This window comes from Echiichthys vipera (assembly GCF_963691815.1).
Source record: "Echiichthys vipera genome assembly, chromosome: 16".
Taxonomy (NCBI): Eukaryota; Metazoa; Chordata; class Actinopteri; order Perciformes; family Trachinidae; genus Echiichthys; species Echiichthys vipera.
This window is the reverse complement of record NC_139841.1, coordinates 17,974,124-17,980,934: the sequence shown is the minus strand read 5'-3', so window position 1 is coordinate 17,980,934 and position 6,811 is coordinate 17,974,124.

Here is a 6,811-nt window from a genome sequence, read left to right as displayed (position 1 = left end):
CCTAAAATCCATTTTGTTTGTCTGCTTATGTTGCTTACTTTTTCTTTCCAGCCGTCTTCCTCTTAAAATGTTTGTCATAAAAAATGCATAATAATAGTTAGTGTTGAAATGCAGATGAGCTATACTAGCACATTTGCATATTAAATGTGCTCAATGCCAATAATTGATAAGATAAGTTTTAGGTCACAATAGATTCTGATATATACAGAGTTAATCAACATTTGCAATGCACACTGGTAGAGGATCGGGTTATAATAAATTGTGCCATGAAAGCTGAATGTCTTTCCAATATGTCCTCATTATGCTGACAAATGCTCATACTAGGCAGTGTTTCAAGAGCGCAGTGTGTAACAGCATAACATCACAGTGAATTGATGAATCAGGTTGTTTGCCAGATGTAAATCGCCATCCACTGCTTGGTATTTCCAAAACCATTACCCAACTCTAATCACATACTCCAATATTTATAAGAGTTTTGACTGCATGGTGTATCACCAGCAGGGGAGTATGACACATCCCCTAAAGGCTTGCATGTGCTCTCTGTCCCTGTGAGGCTTTACATTGATTCCAGCAGATTTCTAAAGTGATTTTTGTAAGAGCATTTGCCTGGGATTAGTTTGCTCCTGAAAGCTCTATCAGAGGTTTTGGTGGGCTATTTAACAGAGGCGGTGAGAGGCTCGCAGCCGCTCTCTGCCCTCGAGTCCACAGGGCTGCACAGATAAAGAAGGAGGATTGGTTTCAGCCAAAGCTGATCTTCCATCTTGTGTGTGGGATTTTGCAGGGCAGGCACAGGTGTGTTAGGGGTTTGAATTCACAGACAATCCCTTTAAGCTCTGGTGGATTTGTTCTGTTTAGGCTTAGCTTACTTTCCTGAGAGAGTGATACAGTGGCACCGGAGAAGACCGAACTAAAGGTGAAAGAGTTCTTTTGAATTTTTTATTTCTGAAAAGATGTGCTTTAAAATACCCATTGTATGATGATCCAATGTGTGCCAGCTGCTCTTTCAGCAGTAAAAAGGAACAAAATCCATTTTAGCAAATTGTCATGTGACTATAACTGATGAGTTTGAGGCATCAGTTGAGAAGGAAAAGTAAACAGAATCATCTAACTGCGTGTTGATATGTCCCTCTCTGTGCTGTAGCTTCAACCACAATATTGAAAGGGTGATGAGTGGTAGAGGCGTGGCTTTGAGATCATAAGCTGGAGCTGACAGGCAGACAGTTTGGGATATAGGGTGTACTACTGGAGGGTGAGTCACCCTTAAGCACAAACCGGAGAAGAGAAGAGAAGAGAAGAGGAGAGAAGAGAAGAGAAGAGAAGAGAAGAGAAGAGAAGAGAAGAGAAGAGAAGAGAAGAGAAGAGAAGAGAAGAGAAGAGAAGAGAAGAGAAGAGGTTTAATAGCATCAAGATGAGGATAAATATCAAACGATCAAGCAATCTTCCTTGTTTGAACTGTGAAATGTTTAGTGGGAATCTTGATGCCTTTGAGATGTACTTCTTTTTTAAATACTATATAAAATACTGCTTTGAGCTGAACTGAAGGATTGCTTTAGTATTAGCTTTTGCACTGTTAATGTGCGGCATAGCTCCAGGAAAAAATATTAAGATGCTGCAATTTAAGTTCTCAGTTGTTATAAAGATCATTTAAATTGGAATCAGAATCAATGCAGATGCCTCTGCTGTAGATTTGGAGTCATGGCTGCATCAAAGTCAAGTTGAGAACTTTAGCAATATACTACCAACATAGGTGGGTCTGATTAGGTTGGATGTCTTTCAACAAGTCCGTTTTATTTAATGTGATGCCAAATATTTTTATGCACCAGGAAAAACAAAAAAAATAAAATTAGATGTGCCGTCAGGAACAAATTAAAGGGATTGAAAATGTATGACAATAGACGGTATAAAATGTGGACATAGTCATCCATAGGTTTCTGAAGATCCAAAATGAAACTAAACGTGGGTGATTCCAAGTGGTTCTGTCTGTCACCATCTTGTCACTACCTGACTCCACCTCCAGGTTAATCCAAAAATGGGCAAATCCAAAGAAGAGCGTGGATGGAGCTGAGGTGGGCTGAATGAAGCCTACATTATATGCTCGCCGCCTGTGAATGCACCCACTTGTCACTCACAAAGCAGCAAGCCCTTCATTTTACATTACTATAAGCCTTGATATAATTTAAATGGATTTGAGTTATACAAAAATGTAACCCCACATTCAGCTGTCATGAACAAGAAACTTAGCTATAGAGGCCAAAACCTTGTTTTGCACCAGACTGTAAACATGTTGTTTCTGAGTTTGGCATTTTAACATGGGGCTCTATGGGGATTGACTCACACTTTGAGTCAACCTCGAGTGGCTAGTCGATAAATTGCAGTTTTTGGTTCTTCTGTGTTGGCTTCATTTTTCAGCCCCGGGGTTGCCTCTTGGTTAGTCTGACTCACCGGATGTAAACCGTTGGGATAAAGTCTGCTATTGGTGACCTATTTTAGCCAGCATTCTCCTCCCTTCACACTTTCTCTGCTTTCTGTTTTGCAAAGGCACCGTCTCGGCATCGGTTTAAAGACATACAAATACGAGCAAAGCCAGAATGTTTCCCCCTAACTCGTGCAGCCAGACTTTTTTCCAGCACTGACACAGTGCTGTGGAGATAGGTCTGACAATGTGAGACTATCACTTGATTACAACACAGCAGTATAATTCCATGTTGCATGAGATAAAGTTGTAAACATAGACATGCTGATAGACATTTAGTGAAGGTATGCTAACTGGCACACAACCTAACGTGACCCACCTTTGTTGCAGTTTTTCTTTTAAAGTCATTATGTTGTTTTTTTTGCACTACATATCTCCAAATGTCCTGTCACCCAATTAAAGGCTTTTAACTGGATCTAAAGTAAATCTATAACAGAAACGTCATAGGCGAATCTTCTTGATTTTTTTATCTTTATATTTATGACCATAATGATGGTGTGAACAACTCCCTGGAGTCACCATAGGTCCGTATGTACAAGGTATGGACAATGGCACAGGTGGAAAAAGCTAGAATACCATCTTAAATCGAGCTCTAACAAGTTGTTTTGTACCGTTGTGTGTGTCCCCTGCAGTCCAGGGGCTGCAGTGCTATGGCTGCAATATCATCCAGGGCCAGAGGTATGTGGACGTGGGCTGCTCCAACCCAGAGGTCATCACCTGCACCCATTCACACAAAGGCTTTAAACACCGTTTCTGCATCAAGACAGAGAGCAGTGAGTAAACATCCATTACAAATATTTGATGATGAATAAAGTGGAATCACAATTTTCTCTTCTCTTCATGATATAACTCAGTGAGCGTATGCGCCTGTGTAAGGTTACTTATCAGAAGAATATTTATGGTGGAGTGGAAGATTATTAAATCATGATGAATTCACTCTGGCGTGCCACTGGACATTGGCATAATCATTTTTAATTATACTTTCATGTCAATGTTCTTTGTCTACTAATGTGAATATTGTATTGCTCTCTGCACTGAGGATAGTTACATAACCCCACTTTGGTGTGCTTTGATGAGTAAATTATAAGTCACTCCTTGTTTGATGTTAAGTCAAATGGAGGATGTGTGGTCACCCAAGACAGGAGAGCGATGGTCAGATGAGTAGTTCTGCTGATATCCATGGAAGCGTGGACAATCCAGCTGTTCTTTTGCTTGATGTCTAAAGGCTCCACTCATGTTGAAAGGGCTGATGAGGCACCTTTTCCATTTGCGCAGATAAACAGCAAGGTCAGAAAAGACTGACGACAGCCCATCAGAAACAGTATGACAAGCACTTGTCGGTCAAAATCTCAAAGCAGTGTCTTGGCAGTAATCTGTAGCCAGTCAGCCTGTTAATCTTCACGTGACCCCGCCAAACCCAAATCTAACAGATGCTGGTGAAGTTCCAAAAGAGTCTAGAGTTTGAGTCCCCTTTGTCCTCAGATGCAAGGCATCTGTCCTCAATCCATAACCAGTCAAGTGCCATTTTCTGATGAAAAATGTCCTCTCTTGTCTCAGCTGCCTCCAACCTATAACTAAAGTGAATATTTGGACAGAGACAGAGTCAGAGTCATTATGATTTAAAGGAGACATATTATGCTCATTTTCAAGTTCTCTTGTTTTATAGGTTTCTACTAGAACATGTCTACATGCTTTAATGTTTCTCATACTGTCTGTCTGAATATACCTGTATTCACCCTCTGCCTCATTTTAGCGGCTGTTTCTTTAAGCCCCCCTTGACAAAAAAGGCCAGTATGCTCTGATTGGTCAGAGTTTCCAGGTGTTCCGCATTCCCGCTCATGGCCTTTCTGCACCGCCATTGCAGCCGGGGAATAACTGTAATGACACTGTAGCAGTGCTTTCTACCTAGTAGATAGTTGTGACATCACAACCGTACAGAAGTCCTGACGACTTGTTTAAGGCCACAGTTTCTGAATACGGGCTGTGTGCATTTCTCTGTGGGTTGAGAATTTTGATACTTTCACAGTATTGCCTATAGCACCTGGACCTGCTTTATAATCTAAAAAGACATAGAAATCTCACATTTTACAAAATGGGACCTTTAAATGAAGAAGTCAGGCTGAACCTTTCAGGTTGGCCCTGCTGACTTCACCTAGAAGATCTGATTATTCATGGTTTTCAGCTTTAGGGGATAACAAAAAACAGTATTTACTGAATAACAGGGTGGATGATTCAAATGATGCATTTCAGTTTCATCAAAGAACCTATGACGCAAGAAAAAGTGTATTACAGTAGCTAATTATCAGAGGCCAGTTAACAGTCCCATTCTTTTCTCAAGACTGTATGACAACCGGAAATCTCCATAGAAACTGCAGCTCTCACATAAGTGTGGATTTAGGTTTTAGGTTTGACATGCCTCACAGGAATGCCAAAATCTCATTCTTTGTATATATTTCCCCGCATTAAGATAAAGATGTTTGTGGAAATGCCTCTCCAAGTAACTGCATTTAGGAGTACAAAATGTACTGAGGCTTGGTTTCTCAGCTGTGAAGACATGTCCTGCGGAGTGTGCGTTTAGGATCTCTTAATGTCTTCCTCATCATTACACACTTGCAGTATTTGGTGCTTACTTGTGCTTTTTTCTTGCTGAGCCAAACACCAGCTTGTCACTCTTCTCTGACTGACTGACTGTCTCCCCCTTCTGTCCTTCCAGCGGCCCTGGGTATCGTCCTGACCAGCGGTTGTGCCACATCCAGACACTGCCAGCAACAGGAGCTGCCTGGGGTGCGCATCCACTGCTGTGGCTCAGACCTATGTAACAACGCCCCCTCCTGGCATCCAAGTACACTCCACTACATCTGTGCGCTGTTCAGCCTCTTGCTGCTGAGGATGTGGTTGTGATATGGAGTCAATCTGGAGAGAAACACTCCAAACACAACACCAGTGGACTATGGGAGAAACATCAGCTCTAATCTCTTCTCTTAGCTGCTCATGTTTAGGGCTGAATGGGAGTTTTACTCAGTGTGGGGTTACTGGCGAGCACCTCGAAATAGCTTTTGTCACATTTTTAGTTTGGACTTACAGTCAGAGTGATGGCAAAATAGCCATGTGAATATGTTTGATTAAAATAAGGATAAAGCTTTTTGCAGTCATCAGTGAATTGATTTAGCACATCCAATCACTCAAATGTAGCTTGAATCACAGCATATGGGATATTATGTTATGGGACATTTTTTGCCATAAAAGTAAAATATTTATTAGAGTCATAATCTCAGTTCATAAAAAGCTTTCAGTAAAGACATCTTGTATGCAGATACACACTGACTTCAATTTTTTTTTTTTATAAAGGATTACACATCCACTTGTACTCTAAGACATAAATCAATTGTCTCTGTCAAAAATGACTTTTCTCTGTCAAATCTTTGTGTGCAGTTTGTTCTTTTGAAGTCACAGACTATTTACTTTGCAAAATTAAAGATATTTTTTTAGTTTGCTGTCCAGTTCTCCGTGCTAAGCTTGGGGAAGCACATTGCATGAGGTTCTATGGTTGTAAGAAATGTTGTACAGTGAAAGCATGTAATGTTGTTGATTACTGTATTAAAATGTTTCATATTTTTCAAAAGAAATAAGATTTGAGCTCTGCATTTTTTATTGCCGAGATGCACCGTGAATGTCACATGCTACAAATAATCAGAGCAAATTAAAATTACACGGGATTCCCATGATTTCAGGAGGATTAATTAAACCATGCTGAACAGTACAGGCCAGCTGATTGGAAAGGGCTTTTATGTGCATATGAACATTTATAAAACTGCCAGAATATGTTCTATATAAATTAAAGAGATATACAATAACCAAAATATGCTGATATAGCATGGTTTACGTTTACATTATAATTTTCATATAGATATTTCATTGAGTTTTTTGTAGTTTAGCGCTATCACCTATATGTTTATGTTGTCATTTACAAAACAACAAACAAAACAACAAACACTTTCCTCGTGCTGATTGTTTGCATGTGACATTCTGTATGTGCAATTGGCTGAACTGACTGAACCTGACTTCAAAAGCTGCACAAACACATGGGAACTAAACCAATAGAAAAGAACAACAACACAAATAATACAGTATATAGAGTCATATGTCACTAGAAAAGTTTACCATGCTTTATATCTCACGAATCTATGAAAAAAATGTTTTAAGAAACAGCTAAATTACAGTATATTCTTGAAGAAGTCAGGCCTGGCTTACAAATGTTACAAATAAACAATAAATCATTTTTTAGGCATATGCTACAATGGCACAGGTTGATCTACTAGGCTAAACCTTCTTTAAAAA